Consider the following 13,005-nt stretch of genomic DNA (forward strand, 5'->3'; position numbering starts at 1 on the left):
GCGGGGTGGAAGGATCAGCCTCTCACAGCAAAGAATTAGCCATCCCACAGTGTCAATGGTGATGAGGTTGGGATGTCCTGCCCTAGAGGCAGACAGTGGAGGTCTCTTTCTGCAGGTCTGGACTGGGTGGCCCCAAGTCTAGGCGCTAGGTTCGCGGTTACCAAATTTGCAACGTGTGGGGACACCATGGGCTGCTTCTTGACAAAGAGAAATTCCCAGTGGCCACTCTGCACCCAAGAAACAGGTCCCCCAGGGAAGAAGTCACAGGCATCTGTGCCATTCAGACGACCTCCCCTCCAAATAATTTGGTTGTAGTTAATCCACAACTGAGGATCTACAAGGCATCACGTTAGATCACAGGCATCTTTTCACTTTTAGAGAATCTCTGCCTTGCTCAGAAGTATTAACTTTTACTTTGTACACAATGCTAACAAGCATGACTACCCCTGCCCTGGCTCAGAACATATCAACAGTAGGGCAGAGCTGGGAGTACAGGCTATAGTAAAAAGTGACAATATTCAATAAAAAGGAAGACGAAGCCAATTTGCTTGAAAAAAAAAAAGAGTGGGGTAGGGGGCAGATACAAATTCCCAAAGCACAACATCCTCATTAGGGAGCTGGGCAGACAGTCAACAAACAACCGAGTGAACCAGTAAACAATTACACCATCTGCTAGTAGTCAGCGCCATGCAGAGAATTCTGATTGGGTGATGGAGGGGGCTGGGTAGCTACTTTAGTTTGCAAGGTCAGTAAAGGTCCGTTGAAGCTGAGATCAGAACAAGAAGAAACCAGCCACCGGGAAATAACTTTCCAGGTCAACAGCTAATCTAGTGCAAAGGTCCTGAAGCAGGAATAAGCTTGAGATGTTCCAAGGAAGAGAAAGAAGGCCAGGGGCTGGTCTCTCGTGGCCCAGAGGGAGAGTGGCATGAAGTGAGGTCAAGGTATCAGCAGCAGGCATTTTGGATGCCCTGACAGGGAATTTGGGTCTCTTTCTAAACACAAGAGGAGGCCCCTGGAAAGCTTTAAGCAAGGTAACTACATGCTCTGATTGTTTTAATAAGACCACCTGGCCAGAGAAGAGAATGGATTATAAGGGGCAAAAGTGAGAGAGGAGAAGTTAGTATGGTAGGTGGGCAATGGCAGTAGACTGTGGTGGTGGTGGTGGTGGTGGTGGTGGAAAAGATGGAGAGAAGCAGGTGGATCCTGGACAGGTTGGCAGAACCAATGGATTGAATGTAAGTGATGAGGAAAATAAGAATCAGGGATAATCTCCTAGACTTTGGGCTTGAGCAAGTTAGTTTAGAGAGGGCCACCTATGGAGCTAGGATAGGCTGGGGACTCTGTAGGGACTTAGGGGCTCTATTTTGTCTTTGTAAAGTTTGAGGTGTTCCTCCTACATCCATGGGGAGATGTCAGTTGACAATGCAACATGCCTGGAGTTGCGGAGAGAAGTAACCACACACCAGCGACCACAGGCCCTTAGGTCATCACTCAGGGCTGGACAGGAGAAGGAGACAACATGGACAGGAGGCACCAAGGAAGGAGCAGATGGAAGGAAAACCAGGAAGGGGAAGAAGATGCTACCAGCAGGAGGGCATGGCTAGTGATGTCCCTAATGGGGTCAATCAGTGGATGGGCGCCGCACAGCACGAGCTGGAGATGCTCCCACCAGACAATCCCTGTGTGGAGGGAGATAGTGAAGTTGCTTAGCACTGATAAGACTGGCCAGTCAGGGCGGACACCGGGCCTCAGAAGCAGGTGTAGGGTCTCAGAGACCTTCTGCCGGGTCAGGCGTTAACTCTGTAGTGTCTGAACTGTGGAAGAGTCCAGGAGGTCCTGGGGGAGGGGAAGGGCCATGGGGGCAGCAGGTGGCACTCAGAGGACTGAGGGGCTGTCTAGGAGCCCATTACCCCAGCCGTTCAGTATTTCCACCAGCCCACAGCCTGCATCGACGGTGTTTGCTGTTGTCAGCTGGTCTAGAACTACTTTTAGGAGTCTGGTCTTGATCGCCTGCATTAGAAGCCCTTGGGGTCTTACTTATTTGCCTCCACAAATAAGCCTCTGTGGTGACAAAATCCCAGAATCTGCATTTAGCAAGCCCTTTGGGTGGTCCATGCACCTGAGGAAGCCTGACAACCACACCAGAGAGGAACAGTCATAAAAGATGGAAGGACTTTCCAAGTCGGGAGGTGTGGGCAGTCCCACTGCGGGCTGGGCACCCCCGGTCTATGGGATGGGGGTGCAGGTGAGAGACTGGTGTTTGGATTCCTTTTGATTAAACCCAAACCTCGCATTTCTCAACTCAGCCTTCCATCCAAACAAACCTCAGGTTCACTAATCCCTATTAGGGAGTGGATTTGAGCTGGATTCACACCGCTTTATCAGTTTGGGAGACAGTCTCATCTCGTCGGAGGCCTTCCTGCAGTCCTGCTTCAAAGTGGCAGACCCAAGAAGGCTGGAGAAAGGGTTTCAGAGAGTGTTTACAGATGCCTTATCGCTGCTGGAGGGGTGGGGAGGGAGAGTGGGGGGGAGGGTGTGGGGCAAAGGGAACACATTTCTCCAAAGCAGTTCAGAGCTCGCCTATCTGGTGAGGCGATCAAACCAGAGCTTAAAAGATCTCTCTTACAACGAGGGAAATGAAGTTTTTCTGGCTTGTCCATCACCCAGGATCTAGGCTGCTGTTCTCTAATAGGCAGATGGTCCTTGACGGGGTGCTAATTACAGGGTTCTAAGGGCAGCTGCGTGAGGGTGTGCAAACACACACGCGGGCGCACACACACGCAGATCATCTCGCGCGCGGGTATTAATGCACGTGAGTGGGTGTCCGTGCAATTAAGAAAGTTGCCTTTCCTCCCACTGCCCTGGAGAGGGAAAATGATCACTTTGGAAACCTTGGTCGCTCCTCCTGAGTTGTACTGGGGGTCGGGGCAGGGGACAGGTTTTCCCCAGTCATCCACTAACTCCTTTTACTGCCTGACACAAGGACAGGCGGGACATCCATACATGATATCCTCTTCTTCCCTCCCCAAGGAAGATTGTGTCCCTCCCGATGCTTCTCTCCCTGGAGAAGGGAGGCTGAGTATTTCTGAGGCTCCAGAAGTCTGACGGGCAGGTTAGAGACGCGGAGAAGAACCCGGGGCCACGGCCAGCATTTGCCCACCCATGCCCCTGGAGGTAAGCGTGGCTCGGCGATGAGGCCTCCACGTCTGGCCTCCTCCTTGGCATAAGGGAGGCCCAGGCTGCTAGAAAGGAAAAAAAAAAAAGTTTGGAACTTGGCCCAACGGACTTGGTCCCCGTTCAGAACATAGTACGCCACATAAACCACCGTACCAGGGCTAGGGGGAGAGAGGGTGCCCCCACGTTTGGCTAAACTGTGGGGTATTCCCTTTGCAGAGAGCGTATTTAATCACGTTTAAGTATAGGTTTGTTGTGGCGACGGGGGGGTGTGGGGGGGACAATCTCTGTTATCCTTGGGTTTCCCACAGAAGGGCTAGGTTGTTCCTGTGCCAGCCGCGAAGCACCAGGGGGTTCCCTCGGACCCGCCTTCCCCCTGCCCAGAGAAGCCAGGCTGCGGCCCAGCCATGGCAGGCCCGGCTCCCTCCTGACCACGTCGGGGCTGGTTGTTTGGGCCTGTTGCACCCTCTGGTTGCTCAGAATTCACAGCTTTCTCCTCTCTTTTGAGTTTCTTCCTTTTCTAGGGCTTTTTGAGCACGAATGTCCTGTTGGTGTCCTGGGCAAGAGAAGGCTGGGGCTGCCGTCACCTGCTGCTGTGGAGCTTAGGCCTTGGAGGGTCTGCAGGCTTTGGCACCTCGGGGAAGCTTTCTCAGGGGCAGGATGGGGTCGGATAGCGTGGCTCCGGATGCTGGCTGGACCCCTGCGCGCTCTCTCTCTCTCTCTCTCTCTCTCTCTGTGACCTGGGAGGAGATACTTAGTTTGTGCCTTAGTTTCCTCTGCTGCGACACGGAGGTGATCACAGCACCTCCCTCACAGGATTGTTTGAGGTGAGACAAGTGCTAATGTGCATGAAGGGCTCCAGAGCGTGCCTGGTAAATTCTACCAGAATTCTAGTGTGAGCTGCCATTGTTCTGACCCAAAAACTCTGTGGGAGGGGTTTAATTCTCTTCCAAACTGGCTCACCGAGTGACCCAGTCCAGGACCTCACAGAGGCCTTACGCCTAGGGGCCCAGGCCGGGGCCGAATCAAGGACGTTGCTCTATGCCACTGCTGCAGAAAGGTCACCTGTGAAGATCTGTCTGCCCAGAGGGCGGTCTTTGTGCCACTCGAGGGGCTGCTTCAGGAGGTGACTCTGGGGTGGGCCCCGGAGTCCGTGCTGAGCCATCTGCACGGTGCCTACCATGGCCTTATCACCATGTTACATCCAAGTACGATGGGCCCCGTCCTACCAGGCTTTATATACTTCGTCCGTCTTCCATGTCGGCTGCTTCTGGCCTCAGGAAAGTGTCAGCACCTGCGCTGGGATCTTACTATTTATTTTTCCATAAGCCTGAGGCTCCAGACTCTTTTCTCCCCAGTGAAAGGGACACTGGTCTCTGCCTCAAGACTCCTGGTGTTTTCCCAGCTTCTACCCAACCCTCTGCCATCCATCCCTCATGGGCAGCCAGTGCCGTCTATTTACAGCAGGAACCAGAACATTTGGGATGCCTGGGTAGCTCGGCGGTGGAGCATCTCCCTTGGGCTCAGGTCGTGATCCCGGAATTCTGGGATCAAGTCCCGCATCAGGCTCCCCATGGGGAGCCTGCTTCTCCCTCTGCCTGTGTCTCTGCCTCTTTCTCTGTGTCTCTCATGAATAAATAAATAAAATATTAAAAAAAAAGGAATCAGAACATTCCACCCCCTGCTAGAAGCCCTCTAATAAAATACAACTTCAACACCTTTCCACCACCTGCCAAGGCCCCTCAGTACGGCCCCCCTTGGCCCGAGCTTGTTTCTCCCCAGCCACAAGAGGCCACTTTCAGATCCTCTGACTTGCCAGGCTCTGTCCCACTTCCAGGAATCTGCCCTTGAGGTGCCCTCTATCTAGATTCTGCAGCTCCTTCAACCCTTCCGATCTCAACCCAAATGTCACCCCCTCGGAGGGACCCTCTGGGACTACCTGAGCCAGAGCAGCCCCTCCCCTGCCAGATGCCCTCTTCACTCTGTGCATTCGCTGATCTGTGTGGTGACTTCAGATGTGTGGCACTATCAGCTGTGACTCAACCGTAAACTCCCCAAGAGCTCGGCCCGCCTGACACACCCTTTTACCCAATGCCCAGGACAGGGCATGGCACATACTGTCATACACACATATGTATTTTTCACTTGATGGATGAAATTTTGACCCTTGGGACACCTGGGCGGCTCAGTCAGTGGAGCGGCCAACTTTTGGTTTTGGCTGAGGTCATGATCTCAGGGTCGTGAGATTAAGCTTCGTTATCAGGCTCCACACTCAGTGGGGAAGATTGAAGATTCTTGCTTGAAGATTCTCTTCCCTCTGCACTTCCCCCCCAGTCACATGCATGCTCTCTCTTTCTCACTCTCAAATAAACAAATCTTAGGAAAAAATGCTGTCACTTGACCATATTAGGGGGCTCTTTGAGGTGGCTGTGACTCGGGATGTAAGGTGTGGGGATAGAGGTTGTGGATGATAACTGCTCTTGTTGCTTTTGTGGTTCTGGTCAATGTTGTTATTATGGGATAGGGAGGCAGATGTTTCTAACATATCTCTCCACCCCACCCCCACCCCTGACCTCATCCCAGTTATCATTCCCTCAGCCTTTACATACTGTTACCAGGTCTCCATTAACCACAAGCATCCTATCCTCTCTGGAAGGGGTGCCGCAGCCACCTGTTTGCTCAAGTCAACCTCAGTTGTAGGCGGAGAGCAGAAGGGCTTTAGGGAAAGTAAATACAAACCTGTTTAAGAATAAGAGAGGAATAAGATAGTCCAGGTCAAAGATGGACTGCCTTAGGAGGGTCAGATACCTTGACTGCCCAGAGACATCAAAGTGAGCCCAGTCAGCAGGTGCTTAAGACAGGACTTGAACCTGAGCTTCTGGTCCTTTGCTGCCCAGAGGCATGGGCAGTCTAAAAGCAGCCTCAGTGGGTCAGAGGTGGGTGGGAAGGGGAGGAAGCAGAGCCAGAGGCTGGGTCAGGAGGTACAACAGAGTTTAAGATGAAGGATATCACTTCTCAGTCTTGACTTTGGCCCATGACCATTGCTGTACCTGGCTGCAGGTTGGCCCACCCTGCCCACTCCCAATGCCTCCACCTGTCCCAGAAGCCCTGCTCCAGCCTGGCTTCCCAGGAGCACCTGCAGGTTGGCCAAGGCCAAGGCGACGTGTCCCAGGGATGGCCAGGGCTTGGCTTCCCCGATCCCAAGCTAATCACTGTCATCATCTGCTGCCTCACGCGGTGATTGCCAGGATGAAAGAGTCAGAGTCTGAAAACCCCTTTGATCTGGGTGAATGAGAGGGTTTGAAGAAGAGAGCTGGAAAAAAGCAAAATAATGGGCGATGGGGGTAAACTGCCACTCTTGGTGCCGCGAGGAAAGTCATATCACTTCTCTAGGCCCATAGCACCCTTTAATTCAGGAATGGTCTTCCCGCAACCACCACATTTTCTCTCCCCCCTCCTGCCTGGAGACCTACGACTTGGAGGACGTGACTCCTTGTTGACCCCCGATCACTCGGGAGTTGGTTTTGGACTAAACAGGCAGGCCTGATAGCCTTTTCTGTGACTCGGGGATGTGGAGAGAAGAACCAGAGAATGGGAGATCCCACCTACTGCTCACCTGGCAGGTGCAGACAAGCAGGACGTCTGTAGAAGGGGAGAGGGTCAGTGGTAAGAGGAAGGCAGATAAATAGAAAGGCCCTGAGCCTTTGCTAAGGAGACAGGTGTGGCCCATCCCATTGGCAGATGCAGCCCTAAGTCCTTCAACTGGGAACCAGCCCTGAAGGCACCAGAGATGGGGGGGAGGCGTTTGCTCTGTGATCTGAAGACTGTGGTTTCTTGGAGGAGGATGACAATGTTGCCAGAACTAAAGACTCCTCTTAAAGGGGCTATTTCCTTGTAATCTTGATGCCTCAGGAAAGGGAGCGCAGGGTGGAAAGGAGGTCTGGAGCACCCTGCCTGTGTTTTCTTGAACAACGATTACAGGTTGGTGCTCGCCAGTCTTCCAGTGCTTTCGACCAAGGTCACCTTAACAAGAGTTCGAGTGAGATGTGAGGTGGGACTGGGCTGGAGGTGACTTCCAGCCAGGCAGAGGCTGCAGCCGAGCCAATGGAAAGTACTTATTTCTGATTCTAGAAAGTCTGTGATTAACCTTTGCTGGCAACACTCTCTCTTCTGAAGCCCAAAGTGGTTGCATCACAAATGACAAAAAGTCAGGGGTGGATGAGAAATGTTGAGGTGTTTCTCCAGTGGATTAAGAAAAGCCTCTGAAAGAGGATGCTTAAAAGCATAAGCACTTGCTGACGACCCAGATGGGAGTTTTAGATCTCCACCAACGCCAGAGGCAAATGCACACCGTGTCTGATTATCCAGAAACAGTTCTTTCCAGAACTGTTCTAAAATTCAGTCTTCTTGTAGCATTCTGGGGGGGGGAGGAGAGGTTTTTGTTTCTGTTGGGGGGGGGCGGACAGGAGACAGGCAGCAAGAAGAGGAAGCATTGAAGGGACATAGAGTTGTTTTTTGAGATTCCCTTTTAGGAGGCCAACCACTATAATTAAAACTGTGAAGCAAATTCCCTTTGGAAGTGCAAGTGCTTTCATTTTTCAAATGTGAGATTGTAATATTTTGTAATCCCTCTTCTCCTCTTATTTTATGTGTTTATGTGTACATATAAGTATATAAGTGTGTATATATGTGTATAGAAATATATATACTTGTTTCTCCCCTCATCTGGACCATTTGAGGGTAGGTTGCAGATATCATACCCTTGTATCCCGTTTTAGTGTGCATTTCCTAAGAGCAAGAATAAACCTTCTTTTATATAACCACAGTGAATTACCAAACTCAGGAAATTTCTTTTTTTTTTTAATTTAAATTCGATTTACCCACATGTGGTATAACACCCGGTGTTTATCACATCACGTGCCCACCTTGATGCCCATCACCGCCCCCACCACCCCTCCAGTGACCCTTGGTGTGTTTCCCAGAGTCCAGAGTCTCTCCTGGTTTCTCTTCCTCTTTTATTTTTTCCCCATTTAGTGGAAATTTCCATGAAGACAATGCTTTTTTATCTAATCTACAGTCTGCCTTCCAGTGTCATCGATTGTCCCAATAATGTTCATTATAGCAACGTTTTTCCTGCTGCTTCTGTCTCTGCTCCATCAAGAATCACAGAAAGCAAGGATGACTTTTAGGTCTCAACTGAACCTTATCAATGTCCCTCCCGTCTTGTTTATATACTCTCCACTGGGTTTCAGAAAGGATTTCAAACAATGTACAAAAAAGCCACACATATAGAGGAAGATAAAATACGGATTAAAAATTTTTTATGAATAAAATATCAGGTGAAGGAAATGAAACAGAGAGAACACAAGGCAAGGAATGAAAACCCAAAGCTGGGGCAAGAGTCCTTCGTTAGAGACATCTCATGACTTCCAATACAACTGTAGTCAACCATGCTCTCACCTTGAGCTTTGTAGAGGCCAAAACAAGGAAACAAGAGCGGATAGACATGGCAATGGGGTGGTCCCACATGGGGGTTTCTGTCTTGGAAGGTAGGATTTGTTTTTTTCACGCTAATGTCTTTAGTTTGCGATCGTGGCACATACTCTGTTCTTGGCTTCCTCTCCATCCTCATATCCCCAAGGAGGCAGAAGCTAGGAGAAGACTCTGAGACCCTGGTAAACAACTACTACATAGATGCCCCTGTGTAGCTCCTATGACATTCCAGTTATTTTTTTCACAGCACTGTCACCATTTGTCATTTTACATGTGTTGACTTAAATTAACAGTGTCTCACGTATTCTTGTGTACACAGTTGACTACTGCTTCCCTCTTGCTGGATGTAAGCTCCCGGAGGGCAGGGACCCCACCTGTGTGTTCCCCAAGTGTTTCTCTAGGGCCTAGCACAATCCCAAGCACCTGATGAGTGCTCAAAAACTTTTGTTGAATAAATGAGTGTCCCCAGGAACCTGCTTCCCCCTACCCTGCCCTGCACGCGCATCCTACAGCGGGTCACTTGTGTCTCCCCTGCAAAGTCTACAGATCCTGAAGGAGACAGCAATGTAGCTCCCACCCCCTTCTTTGCTCGAATGTGGAATCCAAACTCTCTGAGGACAGCTGGACAGCTGGTGGACACTTGCTGACAGATGGACATTGGAGCTGGCTGCGCGGGCCCGGGGACAGAGGCCAGCGCTGACCAGGGAGGTGAGGACACCCGCCCGCCTCCTCTGTGTGCTGCAGCTGCACAAAAGAGCCATCTGGGCCACACCCGGCGGGAAGGGGGTCCAGTGGCGCCAGTGTGCCTCACGAGCTCCAGGCAGGCAACCCTCTGCCTAGGCCCCCCGCCCCGCCCTCCTCCCCCACGGAGCTCAGAGCCTCGACAGGCGCTTCGTGGCGTCCAGGCTCCAGCCCCCTCCAGATGCTGGGCGCCCAAGGGTGCCCCGCCACCCACACCACACCCTGGCACCTTAGCACTCACTTGGGGAGCGGTTGCCTGTTCTGACTCTGCAGCCACGTCCCGCCCCCCCCCACCTCCCAGGCTCCCCGCTACCTCCACCTCCTTCCCCCCCACCCCGCACACAGGGCGGGCTTTGGTTCCCCAGGATTCAGTCAGAGCCTCCAACACATCTTTTATTAATATTAATTCTAAAAAAATTTTTTTTCAGTGCTATTTACCATCTGTTTTTTCCCTTGGCTGAAAATAATTGGAGATGAACCGCCTGCTGCTCGGGTCCCCCGCGTAGGCTCGGAAGGAACAATGGGAACAGACAATGACTGCATTTTTTTCCCCCAGCAAAACAAGCTCGAAGAAACTCTCCTCCCCGGGTTGCAGAAGCAGCACTGAATCCAGTGGGTCTCACATCCCCACATTTCTTATCATCTGCCTCTTCAGAGCCTCATGCATCTCGGGCCCAGAAAGCCTTCTCCGGGGGGCTCTTTGATTTCTATCAGCCAAGTTCACTAATTTTCCTCTGTCCTAACAACATCTGGTGCATTTGATGTTCCTCTAAAGTTTGCACCATCTGTAAATATAAATAGCCTGGTCTTGATTCCATTAGAGGCCCATGAATGGAACAAAGATATTCCAAAGTGACTGCCGTGAGACCGTGGGCCCAACAGGACCCGGCTCCAGCTCTGGAGACAAGGAGGCCCGGTGTGTTTTCCTCCTCCCCGTGGAGCCAGACCTTATGGCTTCCTGGCAGAGGGGCTCTAACCTCCCTTGATCCCATCAGCATCATGGAACCGCCTGCCCCTGTTGAAGGGAACTTACAGAGGTTCCCTCGGTGGATGAAGTTCTGAGGACAGGACAGGCCTTGGGAAGTCAACCTCACCGAAGCAGGACGGGAACCCCCTGGACTTTCAGAGGGGAGTTGTCTTGGGGCTGCCACACCCCAGGGAGCAGCAGCCCAGACACGCAAGCCCCCAGGGACTCTAGCCCTTGTAGCTCAGAGGCACCTGCATCGTCCACCCGGTTGACCCAGCGTTGGGCCCTTGTCCTGCCAACCGGTCCAGCTCCTCTGCCCTCACGTCTGTCTGTTGGCGCAGAGACCCGCCGTCCCTCCACGGGCTGGGCACACTGATGGCAGGCACTGACTGATGCCCCCTCCTTCTCATTAGATTCTTTGCTGCCCTCCTGCCTTCATCTCTGGGAGGATTGGAGGGGGAACACGTCTTGATCAGGTCATTTTATACCTCCCTCTATGCCAGGCTGAGCATGGGCAATCGGCAGTCTCTGTCTCATTCTTTCTCTGCTCTCAATTTCTAAGGGAAAACAAAACGAAACAGGATCTTTTCTGACCTCGGCGTTAGAGGCTACATGTCTGTGGTCCTAAGACCTAATGGGATGGCATTTGGAGGTGCATCTTGGGGAGGTAATTAGGTCACAAAGGTGGGGTCCTCGTGATGGGGTTAGTGCCCTTATAAGAAAAAACTACTGAGAGTTCTTCTCCACTCCACCCCTAGGTGGGCACACAGCCAGAAGACGGTGTCTATGAACCAGGAAGCGGGCCCTCACCAGACACTGAACCTGCCAGCACTTTGATCTCAGAGGTACCAGCCTCCAGAACTCTGAGAAATAACTGTTTGTTGTTTCAGCCCCCATCTGTGGTATTTTTGTGAGAGCAGTTCAAATGGTCTAAGACACTCTCTAGGCCTCACGCCCACCTCAGCTTCAGGCAGAAACTGCTCTTGCCAAAATACTACCTCAAGTTTGACCCAGGAATGCCCCTGAACTTGGCCTGTGTCCTCCCAGCCAAGCCGGTCTCACAGCCATTGTTTGCTTCTATCCCCCAACACCCCAAACAGCTTCCACAACATAAGCGAACGTCCTCTCTAAAGCCCCCGCCCGTCCACCTCTCTGTCTCCACGTCTGCCACCGAGACTGAGACACGTGCCAGAACCCTGCTCAGTGGGGGCCACTCCAGTCATCGGGGTCTCCCATCAGACGGCGTTCACGGCTACCGGCCTTTCTGGAAATATATACGTTCTTTAATACCAGACTATGGTGTCATACACCAAAAAAGAATTTTCTAGGTAGGTAATATTGAGATCCTGGGTGTTATGGACTAAATATTCATGTCCACCCCAAATTCATACATTGAGGTCCCCAGCCCCAGGGTGGCTGTATTTGGAGATGGAGCCTCTAAGGAAGTAATCGAGGTTAAACGTGGTGATAAGGTTAGGGTCCTGATCTGATAGGATTAGTGTCTTTCTAAGAAGAGATACCATAAAAAAAATAAAATAAAATAAGAAGAGATACCAGAGAGGATCTCTCTCTCATTCTCTCTCTGTCTCTCACAACACACGCACTGAGGAAAGGCCAGGTGAGGCCCTAGATGGAAGGTAGTTGTCTTCAACCCAAGAGGTAAGACCTCACAAGACGCCGGCCCTACCGGCACCATGATCTTAGACTTCCAGCCTCCAGAACTGTGAGCAAATTGATTTCTGATTTTTAAGCTGCTCAGTTTATGACATCTTGTTACGACAGCCCAAGCAGGCCAAGGTGCGGTGTTAAACCAAGTGGACGGGTTTCCGTACAATGGCCATTCATTCATTCCCTCATATTCAGCAAATAAGTATTTACTGAGCTCCTTTGGAGTCAGGTGCTGGGCTGGGCCCTGAGGACACAGGGGGACAGAGGCATCTCTGTGCATGACTCTCATGTGCCATTGTGCTTTGTGGTTCTCAGAGAGGACCCCGTAATACGTATAGTTCCCACTCCTATCTGAGCGCAGAAGCTTTCTTTGAGCAACGGTGTGTCACCACAGATCCTTGGAGAAACTCTCAATAATACTTTGGTCCAAGGGGGAGAGGAAAGATCCTTTGGTCTGTGTTTCACCATGGCTGTCAGCTGATCCAACGAATTGGGCCCCCAAAACTTGGTACAGAGCACCATGCCGAATGCTGCGAAGACTGAAAAGCAAACAGAAGGCAGGGAGTTGGAAGAAAACCCAATGATTTGGAGAGGGGTGGGGTGGGGCTCGGAATAGGGTGGACCAGGGTTTAAGACTTGAGTTGGCCATTTATGAGCTGTGTGACCTCTGGTTGGTTACTTGACCTCCCTGTGCTTCTGTTTCTTCTGCTGTAAAATAAGGCTATCTTGGAATGTTGGTGTTGCCTCAAAATAAAACAGATATAAAGCACTTGGTAGCCACAGCATGTGTCATAGGCGGTGGCCATCGTGACGTCATGTGTAAGCTTTGCCCGGGGTGGGAATGGGAGGACTCAGTGGCTCTGGCCCAGGTTCCATGCACAAATCCCCCAACTCCCTCCAATGCTACTTCCCCACCCAGAAACCAGGTTCCTTTCGGGGAAGCCAGATCCCAATTGTCTTTG

At 51.5% G+C, this 13,005-nt stretch overlaps 1 long non-coding RNA gene across 3 annotated transcripts; it reads left to right on the top strand.

Annotated features, from left to right (window-relative positions):
• The first annotated feature begins 814 nt into the window (after window positions 1-814).
• LOC129503617 (uncharacterized) lies at window positions 815-12,709 on the top strand. Of its 3 annotated transcripts, none has more exons than XR_008663222.1 (5): window positions 815-1,031; window positions 3,031-3,174; window positions 9,207-9,375; window positions 9,837-11,220; window positions 11,476-12,709. It is a non-coding gene; the product is annotated as an uncharacterized LOC129503617 (long non-coding RNA). The 3 variants fall into 3 exon arrangements; XR_008663219.1 differs by having other exon boundaries at window positions 9,837-11,042; window positions 11,134-12,709; XR_008663217.1 differs by having other exon boundaries at window positions 9,837-12,709.
• Window positions 12,710-13,005: the final 296 nt, after the last annotated feature.

This window comes from Nyctereutes procyonoides, unplaced genomic scaffold (genome assembly GCF_905146905.1).
Source record: "Nyctereutes procyonoides isolate TBG_1078 unplaced genomic scaffold, NYPRO_anot_genome, whole genome shotgun sequence".
NCBI lineage: Eukaryota > Metazoa > Chordata > Mammalia > Carnivora > Canidae > Nyctereutes > Nyctereutes procyonoides.